Source organism: Triturus cristatus, chromosome 9 (assembly GCF_964204655.1).
Source record: "Triturus cristatus chromosome 9, aTriCri1.1, whole genome shotgun sequence".
Lineage (NCBI taxonomy): Eukaryota > Metazoa > Chordata > Amphibia > Caudata > Salamandridae > Triturus > Triturus cristatus.
This window is the reverse complement of record NC_140592.1, coordinates 228,043,539-228,060,136: the sequence shown is the minus strand read 5'-3', so window position 1 is coordinate 228,060,136 and position 16,598 is coordinate 228,043,539. Positions and strand designations below refer to the sequence as shown.

Below are 16,598 nucleotides of genomic sequence, written 5' to 3'. Positions count from 1 at the left end.
TGGGTGTGAGTAAGTATGATGAGGTGATTAGGGCGGGTCTTATCAATTGTAGGTCTCTGGCCAGACACGCGGAGGATATATGGCTCCTACTGGCGGAGAATGAGTGCGATGTCATGTTCCTGACAGAAACATGGTTGAAAGAAGATGCCTTCGCTGCAGTGGCATTAGCTATCCCGCCTGGGTTCAAAATATGTTGTGCTAACAGGGAGGGAGCAAAGAGGGGAAGAGGAGCTGCCATTATCAACATGGATATGATTGAAGGGCTCAACTATTGTATTAAGACTTGTCCAATAATCTCTTTTCCAGGGCTCCTGATTTACAGATCCCCAGATTGTGCGGCAAGTATGCATCTGGAATTGTGAAATTACATTGCCCAGAAATCTGTGCTATATTCTAATTTCACTGCAGTAGGGGATTTCAATCTTCATGTGAACGACACAAGCTGTGCTCAGGCAGCACAGGTGGTTTCGTTCCTTTCAGGTGCTAACCTGACGCAACACGTGAAACTCCCCACTCATAAGGCAGGAAATACTCTTGACCTTGTGTTTTCTAATATCCCTTCTCTGAAAACAGACTCCCCAAGACCAATGACCTGGACCAACCATTACTTAATTCCTTTCTCATTTAAGGTGGAAAAATCTAAAAGGCAAGGGAGCCCTTGCCTTTGTTTAAAGAGAAATGGGAAGAAGTTGACCGCAGAGTTCTTAGGCCCAGTTTTGCAGAACAGTCAACCACCACTAACTAATGACTCGAACGTTGACACACAGGCCTTAAACAAATGGATTTTCGGTGCGATGGAGTCCACTGCTCCAGCTAGAGTCACTAAATCAATGAGGACTTCCCCCTCGGCTCCTTGGTTCTCAGAGACGCTTAGGACAAACAAAAGCAGGTGTAAACGCCTGGAACAGCAGTGGAGGGCGGATTATGGGACTTTGGCCAAAGAGGCTTACAAGTCTGCATTGAATAATCTACATAAACTAATGAGAGAGACTGGGAGGGATTACATAGCGAGGTGTATCAGTAATGCGAATAACTAAGGAAAAGACATTTTCAAGATTGTTAATGCTTTTCTTAAACCACATGAACTTGAGATCGAGGTACAGCCTCCTCCCTCGCTGTGTTTCAGAATTTCTGAATTTTTCGCCGATAAAATTCGCAAAGTCTTTAACTCCTTTTCCCCGGCTGTAATGACTGCTAAAACAGATGTGATCTAAAGTAGAAAACCTCAGTCCACCCTCATGTAATTTTCCCCCATTTCTCAACAAGAAGCCATGGTAGAGATACTAAGATGCAAGTCAGGCTCACCGGAGGACCCTTGCCCCCCTAAATTGTGGAAGGAGATGGCACATGGCGTTTTCCATGTGCTGTCTCACATATGGAACTCATCTCAGGCATTTTCCCTGACATCTGGAAGCATGCCATCCTCCTGCCACTTAAGAAGAAGGCTAGTGTAGATTCAGGGGAATTAAATAACTATAGACCAATTTCACTGCTACCGGCGCCAGCAAAAATGCTGGAAAAAGTGGTGCAGCAACAACTGGCGAATTTCGTTGATTGTCAAGGTATCCTGCATGACACCCAATCTGGCTTTCGGGCCAGTTTCAGCACTGAGACGGCGCCTATAGAGGCGGCAGAGTCGGTGAGGATGGCTACAGATTCAGGGGCAACAGTGATGCTGGTGCTTCTGGATTTGTCAGCAGCTTTCGATACAGTAGATCATCTAGTCCTTGTGCAGCGCCTTCAGGACATTGGCTAAAGTCCTTTCTCAATAATCGCACTCAATGGGTTTCACAACAACCATACCAGTTGGTCCCAAAAACCTATGGTGTGGGGTCACTCAGGGGTCGGCATTGAGCCCGCTCCTCTTTAATATCTACGTGGCCCCACTGTTCTCACTCATAGCCAACTGGGGTGTGAAGGCGATGGGAAACATCCATTACCACGCGGGCATTGCATTGCAATGCCTTTACATCGCTTGTATTACAACACAAGTCGTTACAACAACGTGTGCTGGATGGCACTCTAACCTAAGGAATAGTATGATTTACTATTCCAACACCTTCCCTACTGTACGTAGACAGGTGTTGGAATAGTAAATCATACTATTCCTAAGTCCAGCGCCCTCCAGCGCAAGTCGTAATGACCTGCGTTGTAAAAACTGCGATGTAACGTACCGCGATCATTTTGATCGTGTTGTAGCGTCACATATTCGAAGGCGATATCTTACGCCGATGACACACAGTCGATATTTTCTTTTAAAGATTAGTCAGCGGCTGCTTTTAAGAATTTCAAAGGCTGTATGAACGACATCGCTCTCTGGATGAATAATAACAAACTGAAACTCAATGTTGAGAAAACTGAGGTGATGTTCTTTGGCAAGATTCAGCCACCTGCAGCGGAGCTGTGGTGGCCGATGGAAGTGGGATCACCGCCCGTCCCAGCAGGCACAATAAAAAACCTTCGAGTAAAGTGGGAGGCAGACCTCTCGTTTTCTAAGCAGATACAGCATGTGACAGCCACCTGTTTTAGCAAGCTGAGACACCTGCGGAAAATCCTCCATTTACTGCCGGAGGACCACCGACGGATCTTAGTCCATGCCACTGTAACATCTAGGCTGGACAATGCTAATAGCCTCTACCTGGACTTGCCAGTGTAACTCATTGAGAGACTTCAGATGGTACAGAATGAGGCTGCGAGATTGATTAGACGTGGTCCCTTTTCGTAATCACATCCCTCCGCATTTTAAAGAACTCCACTGGTTACCGGTGACAAAAAGAATTGAGTTCAAGGCCCTAACCCTTGCTTTCAGGTCATTCCATGGGAAGTGTCCCAGTTACCTGAGACAACGGTTATGCATCTACAAACAAAATTGCGCCTTGAGGTCCAATTAGAAAAATCTGCTTTGTATTCCGCGAGTTAGGAAAGCCCGCCCTGGCGGCAGATCTTTTACGATGGGGGCATCCAAGTTATGGAACTCCTTGCCTAACCGCATCCGACTGATTGAGTCAGAGCTACTATTTAGAAAAGCTGTAAAAACTTGGCTCTTCAGTCCAGCTTAATCTGCTCTCTAGGTTATGTAGTGTGCGGCTTAGCTGTGCACCATTCTATTGCCTAGCGCCGGGACACCTCTTCGGAGGAAGCTGTTAGCGCTTTACAAATGGCGGTATTATTATTTGGAAAAATTTGCAACGATCAATTGCAACGCAGACTATGGGTGAAAAGTAGTTGTTTAAATTCTCACATACACATCTGTTTCCTCATTCTGTCTAGCCTTCTTTTCCATTTGATTGTAAATTATCAATCCTTCTGCCTCTTAAGTGTGTAAAAGCATTTTTTTTCCTTGCAGCAGAAAATTCCTCTTCATTTTCGTCTTCCAAAGTAGAAATGTAGTTTTCAAAATATTCTCCCCACTCAGGCCATTTCATCACAGGCTCAACCGGTGCAGGGAGAAATGCCTGAGACAGAGTAAGTTAAAAGATTTGTGATGCACACATGTTGCCTCATTGAAAGAATTGCGAATTGAGAGAAAGTAGTAAAAAAATTGAGTATTAGATATTTCTATTTTTTTTATTTATTTAAACAATAGTCCAAGAACCCCCAAAAGTCACAAAAGAAAGACCATAAATAACTTCCAAATATATGTATAGTTTAGTTAAAACAGTATGCAGTACAATGAGCACAGTTTGCATACAATAAGCAATTTAGAGGCACAAGCTTTCAGATTAAGTAGACGTCTTGAGAATGTCACAGGAACTTTTAGAATATAGTTCACAATTGCAGCGCGATTAACTTGAAGCTGCACATGCATGAAGAGCAACACAGCCAAACGTAGTAATGGCGTTAAGTCAATTGACTGCCTAATAGTATGCAGGGAAGCTCGGTCCAACCTAATATGGCGGGTTTAAAATCATGGCTTGATGTGATGACGCAGTGCAAGAAGTAGTTGGGCACGAGAGCTACTCAGCGGGAGGAGGATAACGAGTTCAGAATGGGCATATTACTAAAATGAAATCCCCAAATAGTTGCGCACTTAGTGTTCCAGCAGGTATGTTACTGCGTTTCTCATAGAAGTTGTGCTTCAGTTTCCTTTACAGGGAAGTGGCTCCAACCGATCTCCAGCACTGGCGCGGCACGTCTTTAAATGAGGCTGAGTAATTTGTGGGTTCGAAGTTGTGCCACACAGCAGCTTGTCGCCAAAATTGTTGAGTACGGCCACAACAAGAGGTTGTAGTTGAGTCCCTTTATTCGTTAAGTGCAGCAACAACCAGGCATGCCACCGTCCTTGCCCCAAAACCTCGTGAACCCAACCTTCTTAGCTCTGTCACCTGGAATGTCCAGGTGCTCACACTCTGACACCGGACGCAACACATTCTGCAAGGCATACAGTGGCATGGCTTAGAGGGTGAGTGGGACACCCTTCAAAACAAGAAACCCTGGGGTTCCCCACACCGCGGGTACTGCAGGGGCCTTTGTTATGCCTCTGTCCGCTTGTGATAACCAGCTTCGAAGAAGCATCTCTTCTCTGCTTGTGGGAACCTCTTTACGACCTTTTACTTCTCATGGCACGGACATGGCAGTCAGCACTGCTCCCTGCATTAGGGTGATCAACCATCCGTAAATTTCACGGTTCGTCCGTTATTTCAGTATGATGTCTGTAAGGAGTCCGTAATTTGTGGTCCCAAAATTACGGACGTCTTACAGACATCAAACTATAATCAAATTAAGGAATTTCAGGAAGGTAGGCTGTTTCCCTGCAAGAGGCCCCATGAATTTAAAAGTTTCCACTTATCTTTTAATCTGTAGTCAGAGGCTACCTGCAGAAGCCCCTCCTGGCCTCGCAGACGGTAGACTGTCCCATTGTCATTCAGAGACTGCAGACGATTATCACAGATAGAATGACAATGGACCCTATTATAGTGACAGCATGTGGTGTTCCTTCTCCTGCACAAATCTTGATTGCAGAAAGGGCCGGATGTCGCTTTGCAAAGCTGCAAGCATACTGCAAAACTGTGAACTGGCGCGATTGTCTCAACCTTATATAAACTTATGTTGACTTGTACTTACTTTGGTTGTCTGTTTACTTATATTCACTGAAAAAAACATAGGTTTCAGGCACGTTATAGTTAGAAATTAGCAATTAAAAAACCTTAGAAATTCACTGAAAAAACCATAGGTTTCAGTTAGTTGGACATTTCACTCGTACAAAACCAGTGAAATTCCCCCGTTATAGTTAGTTCAGCTAACTGTAACTCGCTCCCCCGCAATGCACTGCTGATGACGTCACATATTACTTCACTCATGACACGGTCAGTGACATCACTGATGACATCATTGATGACATCTCAAATGACATCACTGATTAATTAATGAAAGCCCCAGGGGGTGGTGGTCCCCGGGGCTTGGGGGGGCCTTAGAGGCCCCCCACACATTTAAAAATTTGCCCCGGGGGTAGCGGTCCCCGGGGCTGGGGGGGGGCTGCGTGCCCCCTCCCGCATCTCTTTGATCAAGCCCCGGGGAGGTGGCGGTCCCCGGGGCAGTGTGGGGGGGATTAGGGGCCCCCCCACATTTTTTAACTGCCCCCGGAACCTGGCCCCCCCGGGGGCCTAATTAAACGAACCGCGGGAGCCTGGGCACGAATCTTGCCGATTTTAAAAAAAGAAAAAGGCTTTTTTTGACCCCGAGGGGTCCTTGTGGAACCCCCTGAGCAGGCCTAGGGGGTCAGGGTGTTTCTACCCTGCCCCCTTTTCTTGTTTTTCGCGTTTATTTTTCTGTTTTCTTGTGCCTCGGTTCTACTGAGGCACAAGATGGCTGCCAACACTTCCTGGTTTGGAGTGTTGACAGACAATTAGCATTAAGCTCGTGATCGGGAGGGTGCGCAGATCCTCCGTGCCTCTAGATATCACTATATCACTATCTTTATTTCTTAATTTCTCAAAAACTACTGAACGAATTTACACCTTTTTTAAAAGGACGCTTTCTGAGCCAAGCAGTACCTTTTTGCCAAATTTGGTGTAATTCCGTTCAGTTTTTGCTTTAACTGTGTATAACCTTTCCTATGGGAAATGGATTTTTTGACCGCTATTTTTTGATTTTCTCAAGAACTACTGAATGGATTTACACCATTTAAAAAAAAGGTCTCTTTCTGAGCCAATGGCTACCTTTTTGCAAAATTTGGTGTAATTCGGTTCAGCAGTTCGGGCTGTAGCCTGTTCCAAAATTTCCTAAGGGAAATAACATGGAGAAAACACGTTTTGGGACCCCCCATTTTTCTCGACCCCCGCTTGACGAATCACCCCAAACTTTCAGGATAGGAGCTGACCGGAGCGCCCCACCAGTTTTAAAAATTTCGCGAAGATTCGTCATCCGGCGCCAAAGTTATTGGGAAAAGAATGTTCCGAATTTCCTATGGATAATAGGTCCTAACTATAACTACCTACTGGCGACCGCCAGTAGGTAATACTATTGTGCGACCTCCTCTGATATGCCTGTAAAACGTATGTTTTGTCCCAAATTTTTGTCCTGAATTTTTACCTGCTATTCTGAATTTTTGTCCTGAATTTTTACCCTTTGTTCTGAATTTTTACACTGACCGTCCTGAATTTGCACCCATGCCAGTTGGTCACCCTACACTGCATATAGAATCTTATCCAAGGAAGGCTGCCTCGTTGAGTGGGCTTGTGCCATCAGCCCTTCCCCTTCTTCCTGTGAGAACTACTGCACTGCTCCTTAAATCGAGACTCTCAGTACAACGCCCTATTACTTTCAGAAGCTTTGATATATGATCACCTTGCTCTCCTGGGACCCGAAGTGATTCACTGAAAATCTGCATTTTTTATGCAATGCAGCTGTGTAAAATATTCCTTTTGTATCCCTCAGGGGAAGAAGCTCGCTGCCCTTTAATGTCCCTTTCAACATTTGCTCTATGAGGCATTTTACAGTAGATCTCAGTGGATGTTTGTTATCCATTTCCATTATAAAACCAAGCAGTCGGTTGTTTGGTATTACTTACCACAAACAGTGAAACAGGTCTCTTGTGATCATCTCATGGAAGCTGTCATTGGCTAACAAAGGTGCAATTTAAATGAGGATGACTGTGGTGTCGCATTATTAAGTACACTGCCTTTGGCAGGTGACACTGAAGGTTTGCTTGAACTTGATGGTGGTCAAAGGTTGGCGTTCCTCTGGCAAAATGGCAAATTCCTAACTTATACTTGCCCTCGATTGAGGGAAATCCCTTGACAAAGGTCAGCAGATGTTCAGTCTTGGGCGCATCATATGTTTTCTTTCCTAAATCTGAAAGTCAGTAATTGCTTCGACTAACAGATATACTCCTAAAAGCCAAGTAAGTCGTTTCTTTTTAATATATGTAAAGTGTTAGCACCTCATCTAGTGTTAGGGCCTCATCTAAATATATATATGTTATGATTTAAGTCTCAAAGGAGCTTGCATGTCCTGTCATGCCCAATAGGGCTGGCACTGTAAAATTTATATTATTTATACCTTTCCTGGATTTAGTGAATTGCTTGCGTTTCTGGAATCAATGATATCGGGCCCATTCCTTCTCTGCAGATTATTTTCCCAGGACTTCTACAGAAGACAAGATCCCCTGTTCCTTGGAACAGCCTTTGCAGACTGGTAATTTATATATTTTTAACTAAGAAGCTCATTGTACAAGAGACTGTGTATATGGCATTCAGAGATTTGATTGCATCCCTTACACAGAACCAAGACGCCCCGAGATGGTGTTTGTGTTAAAGGTATTGAAAACGCCTATTCATACTAACAATACTCGAAAATTGAGGTCATCCAGCACATAATGGGAGTTTCCACCCTATCACGCTGCTACGGGCGGTAGAAGTTTTTGACTAATATGTGGTAAAACAATTTGTACCTAATTTGAAACCACTCATCTATTGAGTTTCTGATGGTGACTGGACTGAGTGACCTACACACATGCCAACATCAGCAACATCACTACACCGATATTAGATCTGTCAGTTGCATCCTTATATCCTTTCGCCAAGTCATTGGACGCAATGAAGAAGTCCTCAGTTTTTCACTTCCTTTCTGGACAACCCTTCTCAGAATGTTTCTATAGGTCCTTATCACTCTGTTTCTTCCAACACGAACTGTGGTGTATCTCAGGGCTCTTTAGTGCATCTATAAGAGCTCTGTCTGCACAACTCTGCTCCAGTGGCCTTCATGTATTTCTAATGCACCAACACTACTCCTATCCTGTGTCATCTGGGTAATTGCACTTTCAGTGATTAATCGCTGTGTAGTTAGCTGCAGGAGGGCTGGGGTGGATGGCTGAACACTATCTGAAACTCACCCAGACAAAAACGAGGTTTTGATAACCGCATGGAGCTGTTCCCTGTGATATTGCTCACCGTGGCTGAAGGACCTAGGACCACAATCTGCTCCTTCTGCTGTTTGTAAAAAGCATGTGTTAAATTTGAAGATGCATTTCAACTTACAGCCCAAATGTCAGCAGCAGCTTTGCCTGTACTTTCCTGCTTAGAGGCAACTGACAGATCATTCACTTTCTGGTTCTGATGGCCATAATAGGCTCTCATGTAGATTATTGTAAATTGTTCTGTCTGGCATTTAATCTTCACAGCTGCAGCGTCTTTAAATTGTACAGAGTTGAGCAACCCACCTGACTATGTCTGACTCTGGCTGTAGCAGTACTCACTGGGTGAGGAGCAAGAGCAAGTCTGGAATGGGAGAGGGTTCATAAAGAGGCAGTGCTTCTGGAAGAGTGTCTGGGAGGTATGATGTGAGTTGTTGCTCCTGGAAGAGTTATTTAGCTCATCCCAGTACTAAAGATGTATCGAGGCCTAACTGAAGTGGGCATGTATGCCACCAATGTTAGAACCGGCGGTCTCTAGTTGGCAGAGGGATCACTTCTGACAAGGAAACCTGTACCAAGGACAAGAAGCCTGCTGATCTAAGGACTTGCCTCCCCTTTCTGCCAGAGTGCTGTTTTGCTGTGGAGGAACCTGAAAGCTGCTTCTTTATTTTTGCCAAGGAACAAGGAGAGAGGAACTTGGTGTGTACTCTCTGAACACTTGCTAGAAAATCTCCAAGGACTGGAAGAGTGCCAGTCTCCTGTTGAAGTCACAGGGCCAAAGGACTTCACCATCTACTGAATTGCTGAATTGCTGGAAAGTGTTGTTTCCAGTACACAAGGGAAATCTGCAGTCTCGACGCCAGCAGCAACGCCAGTGAGCAGTGGGTATCGGCCCCGGCTCCAAGTGACCCCGTCTCGACGCCGGTATCGACGCCAGTGAGGAGTGAGTATCGGCTCTACCTCCAAGCGACCCCGTCCCGACGCCGCTGCTGATCGCATCGACTCGACGCCTTCTCGACGCCGTGAGCGCTGCTCCGGCCCGACATCCCTCGACGCCGCTGCGGATTGACCTGACTCCGAGGCACGATCGACGCCGACCTCGACGCCGACATCTCGACGCCGTGGATCATCGTTTTCTTCGTTTCTCAAGGTACTGTACTTGTGGGGTCTGTTGCGACTCCAGGCTCGACGTAGCGCTCCTCGCGGTCGACGCCGAACCTTGGGAATCTTGTAGACTCGACGTCGTGTGACTCCTGTGGGGGTTACATTGTTGCCAAAGAACTGTGCTCAGAAGAATACTTTGCTAAAGAACTATTTGCCAAGAAGAAACCTTATTTGAACTATTATTTTTCCTTCCAAAGAGTATTTATTAAGACTGTGATATATTTTTGTCGTTATTTGGTCTTGTGCTAAGCCTTATATAAAAATACTATTTTTATAATAACTTCTGTGTCGTGTCCATTTGTAGTGTATTCACTTTATTACTGTATGTGGTCATAAATGCTTAACACACTGCCTCTGAGATAAGCCTGTCTGCTCTGCCAAGCTACCAAGGGGGTAGCAGGGGTTATCTGAGTGTGTAATCCCCTTTCCCTGACTAGAGTTGGTTGGTCCCTATTTGTCAGAAGTGTATACCTCTGCCAACTAGAGACCGCCGGTTCTAACAGTGTTCAGAGAGTACACACCAAGTTCCTCTCTCCTTGTTCCTTGGCAAAAATAAAGAAGCGGCTTTCAGGTTCCTCCACAGCAAAACAGCACTCTGGCAGAAAGGGGAGGCAAGTCCTTAGATCAGCAGGCTTCTTGTCCTTGGTACAGGTTTCCTTGTCAGAAGTGATCTGAGTTCTTGGTTCAGGGGTCCTTCTCTTATACCCCTTTTTCCCTTTGTTCCCTTTGTCCAAGCAGGGAGATTCCCACCATCTCAGGTTTGTTGTGGGTGTTGCCAGGCAGAGGCACCTGGCCTATTCACTGAGCAGGGCAGAGTCCTCAGCCGCCCAGCAGGAGGCGGAGCCAGTATTGTCACTGGTAGGAGCAGGGCTATCAGTCGCCCAGCAGGAGGCGGAGCCAGTATTGTGTCAGGCAGGGCAGGCTACTCTTCCCTCACTCTATGTGTAAACGCCCCATTCACCCCACACTGACTCACTCAGACCTCTGGAGCCACCCAGCCCCTGACACACACACCAAACCAGCAGAGACCGGTAGATAGTTGGACAAGAAAATAGCCACTTTCTAAAAGTGCTATTTCCAAACATAGAATTTAAAAACCATCCATCCTAAAGGGTGTGTTATTAAATTCTGAGTTCAGGGATACTAAACTCGACTTGCTACCATGCTCCCTGAGTCAGATAGATTATAATGGAGTTAATAATCAGTCTGCCCAGTCTGGCCTATTGGAGGCAGGTAGCCCTTCAATAGTGAAAAACGAAAATGGCTGTAATTCACTATTAGGTCATGCCACACACATCAGGGCATGACCTACCTTTTACCAACAATGCACCCTGCCCTAGGGCCTACCATAGAGGTGTCTGAAATGTGGCAAAGTGAAGGTTTAGAGACTGGTAAGTAGGTTTCCTTACCAAGTCGACAGGGCAGTCAGGGACTGCACGCAGGCGCCGCGGTGGCAGGCCTGAGACACATTTTGCACGCTGCTTCTGTGGGTGGCACAACCAGTGCTGCAAGCCCACCAGCAGCAGTTAACTTACACGCCCTTGGCACACGCAGTGCACTAGACTAGGGTCTGAACAGTAAGTCAACCAAGCCAATCATGGTAACACCAATCAATGTAACAATTTAACATAGGGAGCACTTGCACTGTGGCACTGATCAGCAGTGGCACAGTGCCCAAAGCAATAATCCAGCAAAAACATCGTAAACGGAGGAGGCAAACAGAAAAAAAATGGAGGAGAGACTCATGCCAATGATGCCAGGTCTAACACGTGTCCCCTCCAGCTGAAATGTGGGGAGAACTACCCTTCACCCAGGGAGTCCTCATCACTAAGGCGGAAAAATCTGGACAGACCATCAGCATTGGCGTGATCTGTACCAGGGCGGTGTTCCACCGTAAAGTCCATCCCCTGTAGGGAAATGGACCACCTCAACAGTTTTGGGTTCTCACCCCTCATCTGCATTAACCATCTGAGGGGCCTGTGGTCTGTCTGAACCCGGAAGTGAGTCCCAAACAGGTAGGGTCTTAGCTTCTTCAGCGCCCAGACCACAGCAAATGCCTCCCGCTCTATCGCACTCCACCTTTGTTCCCTGGGAAGTAACCTCCGGCTGATGAAGGCTACAGGTAAGTCTCGGCCCTCCTCATTCATCTGTGCTAGAACAGCCCCCACACCATGCTCTGAAGCGTCCGTCTGGACAATGAATTCTTTTGAAAAGTTGGGTGCCTGGAGGACCGGTGCTGTACACATTGCAGTTTTCAGGGTGTCAAAGGCTTTCTGACAGGCGTCAGTCCAGATCACAAGTCTCGGCTGCTTCCTGGAAGTCAGCGAGGTCAAGGGGTGCACAATGTTGCCATACCCCTTGACAAACCTCCTGTAGTAACCCGTGAGACCCAAGAAGGCTCTCACCTGAGTCTGGGTTTTGGGCGGTTCCCAAGCCAGGATGGTATCTATCTTGGGTTGCAGGGGGGCCACCTTGCCGCTCCCTACTTGGTGCCCCAAGTACACCACTGAACCCTGCCCAATCTGGCACTTACTAGCCTTGATTGTGAGGCCTGCTCTGCGCAGGGCCAACAACACTTCCTGGAGGTGGCGCAAGAGTTCCTCCCAGCTGGCGCTGAACACTGCTATATCGTCCAGGTAGGCGGCGCTGAAATCTTCCAGCCCGGCCAATACCTGGTTAACCAACCTCTGGAATGTGGCAGGGGCATTCTTCATCCCAAAGGGCATCACACGGAACTGGTAGTGCCCATCTGGTGTGGAGAATGCAGACCTCTCTTTTGCCCCATCAGTCAAGGCGATCTGCCAGTACCCAGACGTTAGATCAAACGTACTAAGGTACCGGGCAGCCCCCAACCGATCGATGAGCTCATCAGCTCTGGGGATGGGGTGCGCGTCAGTCTTGGTGACCGAATTGAGTCCTCGGTAATCCACACAGAACCGAAGTTCTGGTGAAGCACCAGGCGCTGCAGCCTTTGGGACCAAGACCACTGGGCTGGCCCAAGGACTGCTAGAGGACTCAACCACCCCTAAGGCAAACATCTTGGAGACCTCCTCCTTGATGTATGCTCTGACCTTGTCAGTCACCCTGTAGGCCTTGTGCCTCACAGGAGTGCTGTCCCCGGTGTCCACATCATGGACACACCACTGAGTGACACCAGGGATTAAGGAGAACAGATCAGGGAATTGTACCAACAGATGGCGACAATCTTGCTGCTGCTCAGGGGTCAGTGTGTCAGAGAGGACAACACCATCCACTGACCCATCTTTTTCTTTTGCACACAGGAGGTCAGGAAGAGGCTCACTCTCCTCCTCCATCCCAGCATCTGTGGCAAGGAGCATGCCCACTTCGGACCTGTCTAAGTGGGGCTTTAACCGGTTGACATGCAGGACCCTTAAGGGGTTCCTGGGAGATTTCAAGTCCACCAAGTAGGTGACATCGCTCTTCTTCTCCATAACCTCAAACGGTCCAGTCCACCTGTCCTTGAGCGCACAAGGTTCCACAGGGGCCATGACCCAAACTTTCTGACCAGGTTGAAGCTCAACCAGAGTGGCATTCTGATCGTACCACCGCTTCATCTCTTCCTGGCTGGCCTCCAGATTTGCCTGAGCAAGATCTCTGAAGCGCCGAGTCTGGTTCCTAAAGGCCAGCATGTAACTATATACATCCTGGGGAGGTTTCCTGGGAGATTGCTCCCAGCCTTCTTTGACCAGACTCAAAGGTCCTCTTACCGGGTGACCATACAAAAGCTCAAAGGGGCTGAACCCTAGAGACTTCTGTGGCACCTCACGGTAAGCAAACAGCAGGCATGGCAAGAGGACGTCCCATTTACGCCTCATTGGTTCTTCAAGACCCATGATCATGCCTTTTAGGGTCCGGTTGAATCTCTCAACCAGCCCATTACCTTGAGGGTGGTAAGGAGTGGTAAACTTGTAGGTTACCCCACACTCCTTCCACAGAGACTTCATATAATTCGAAATGAAGTTGGTGCCCCGGTCTGACACCACCTCTCTGGGGAACCCCATGCGGGAGAAAACACCCATCAGTGCCCGTCCCACCACGGGGGCCGTCACTGTTCGGAGAGGGATGGCTTCCGGGTACCGGGTGGCATGGTCCACCAAGACCAGGATAAACCTGTTGCCCATGGCTGTCTTGGGGTCCAGTGGCCCCACAATGTCAATTCCCACTCGCTCAAAGGGGGTACTGACGACGGGAAAAGGTTGGAGGGGAGCCTTCTGCTTCCGCCCACTTTTCCCACTTGCCTGGCAAGTTTGACAGGTCCTACAATGGATATCTGAATCCCTTCTCATCTGAGGCCAATAAAAATGGGTGACAAGCCTGTCATAGGTCTTGTCCTGCCCCAGATGTCCAGCTAACGGAACGTCATGAGCCAACCCCAGTAGGAAGGCTCTGAAGCGCTGGGGTACCACCAGCACACGGGCTGACCCAGGTTCAGCAGCCTTAGGCTCGCTATACAGGAGGTCGTTCTCCCAGTAGACCCAATGTGATCCTGACTGATCACCTGTCGTTTGGGCTGAGGCCTGCTGCCTCATACCCACAAGAGAAGGGCACACTTTCTGTTCAGCACAAAATTCCTCCCTGGAGGGACCACCATCCTGCTGCCAGTGGGTCAGCTCGGGCAGGTCTCCCAGTTCGGCCACTTGTTCTTCTGTCGGTTCCAGGGCATCCCCCTCAGGGTCTGCTCCCTCCTGGACCGCGGGAACGATGGGGGACGGTTTCCCGCGCCCCCTGCCTCTTCTCTTCACGGCTGGGACCTGGGCCATACTTTCAGGCTCCGGGCCCCCATCAACACCCTTACTGACTGACATGGACCGGGTGGTCGCACACACCCACTCAGGCAGACCCAACATTTCCAGATGCGCTTTTCTCTCCACCTTAGCCCAAGGGGAGTCCTCCAAATCATTGCCCAAGAGACAATCAACAGGCATGGCGGGCCTCACAGCAACCTGAAGAGTACCTGAGACCCCCCCCCACTCAAAAGGAACTTGAGCTACCTCACACTTACTCTGTGAGTTGTCAGCAGCTACAACGGGGTAGAATGCATGAGGGACCACCTGCTCTCTGGACACCAAGTGACACTTGACAGCTGTCACACTCGCTCCGGTGTCTCTGAGAGCTTCCACCCTATGGCCATTAATGGTCACCCACTGCCTATATTTCTTAGTGTTACTAGGCAGAGGGGTTGGAGGGACCATTTCCACGTCTCCTAAAGAGACCAGGGACATTTCTGCGGGACCCCACCCACCGGGGGCACCCATCTCATCCCCTCCCAGGGCTACACTCGCTACCTGACGAGGGGGTGCACGCGGCGGTGCATTCGAATCCTTCATGGGACACTGGGGATCATAATAACGGTGTCCCACCTGCTTACAGGCATAGCAGGTCATGGGGCCCCTGTGAACAGGTTTACCTGTCGGGGCCTCTGGCTTCTTTACAGGGGGAGGCTGGGAACCCTTCCCTTGGTTCCCTTGGGGACTACTTTGGGGCCCTTTCTGAAACTCCCTCTGTTTACCCCTGTCCCCCCCACTCTTCTGCTGGGGACCCTGCCCACCTTTGGCTGAGTCTCCCACTGGACCCTTGTGGACCCTGGTACTGACCCAGCGGTCCGCCTCCTCAGCAAGTTTTCTAGGGTTAGATAGCTTGCTATCAACAAGGTGCTGGCGTAGCTCTGGAAAACAGTTATTAGACAAGTGCTCCCAAGCAAACAAATCATAAAGAGCATCATAACTATCAACCTTGCTACCCTTTATCCAACCATCCATGGTTCTGCAGAAAAAAGACACATATTCAACCCACGTAGTACCAGGCAACTTCTTACATTCTCTAAAGGTTTGTCTGTACTTTTCTGGAGTTAAGCCATATCTCAGCATTAAAGCATCTTTCATATGAGTATAAGACATCCTATCCTCAGCAGGAAGGCTCAACAAGGTATCTCTCCCCTCGTTTGTAAAGCGGCTCCACAACCCCGTTCCCCAATCCTTCTCAGGGACCCGGTGGGCCAACAATGCTAACTCATACGCTTTAAACCATTGGCTAATATCTTCATTCTTACTGTAATCCTTGATCACATCTTTAGGAAAATAAAACCTACTTTCTGCAGGCACAGATGGAGTGCTGCCACCAGAGGGATTCAACTCTAAACTCCTAGTTTTAAGCTCCATCTCCCTCACCATCTTCTCACGTTCAAACGCTAATTTCTCTCTCTCAAAATCTAATCTTTTGCTCTCCATTTCAGCTTCTCTCTTGCTTCTCGCATTCTCTAATTCCAACTGCCCTCCTAATTTAAGTTTTGCCATTTCTAACTTGTACCCCCTCTCCTTCTCCCTGTCTTCTAATTCTTCGGGGGAAAGGCTCCTAGAGGACGCACTACTGCCTGGAGATGACACTGGCCCACCTGTGGGCTCTTCCTCTTCCTCTTCTTCTTCCTCTTCCGGTACCACCACCGGGTCAGAGGGATTTCTGGCCTCTAACCAGGCCTTCAGCGCTTTGAGGAAGTCGTCTTTCCTTGTGAGACCTGTGGTAGGAACTTTAAACTGCTTGCAAAATCCTTTTAGATCCTTTAGCACGTAGGAATCTATCTTCTCCTTATCAAATTCCCCCACAACAATCTCCACAGGTGTAGCAGCTCTGGCATTCTCCATGGTCAAAACTGGCAGTGTTTAAGAAAATAAGCTCCAGGAAAGCGGAGAACAAAAATAGGCAATCCTACCAAACAGACTGTGGCTGCGTTATGGTCTGCTTTCACTATGTAGCGTACACTAATCACTGCACATGAGTCATAAATGCAAAGTTCAAATCCCACCGCTGCCACCAATGTTAGAACCGGCGGTCTCTAGTTGGCAGAGGTATACACTTCTGACAAATAGGGACCAACCAACTCTAGTCAGGGCAAGGGGATTACACACTCAGATAAACCCTGCTACCCCCTTGGTAGCTTGGCAGAGCAGACAGGCTTATCTCAGAGGCAGTGTGTTAAGCATTTATGACCACATACAGTAATAAAGTGAATACACTACAAATGGACACGACACAGAAGTTATTATAAAAATAGTATTTTTATATA

General features: G+C 48.0%; 1 protein-coding gene across 2 annotated transcripts in view; it reads left to right on the top strand.

Annotated features, from left to right (window-relative positions):
• Positions 1-16,598, top strand: part of EOGT (EGF domain specific O-linked N-acetylglucosamine transferase) — a 265,331-nt gene that overhangs the window by 46,749 nt on the left and 201,984 nt on the right. The window contains exon 3 of one of the 2 annotated variants that reach the window (XM_085624779.1): positions 7,570-7,635. The exons of the other annotated variant lie outside the window; for it this stretch is intronic. The gene's annotated coding sequence lies outside the window, so the exon portion shown is untranslated. The remainder of the gene's footprint in view (positions 1-7,569; positions 7,636-16,598) is intronic. 2 annotated transcript variants of the gene reach the window in all.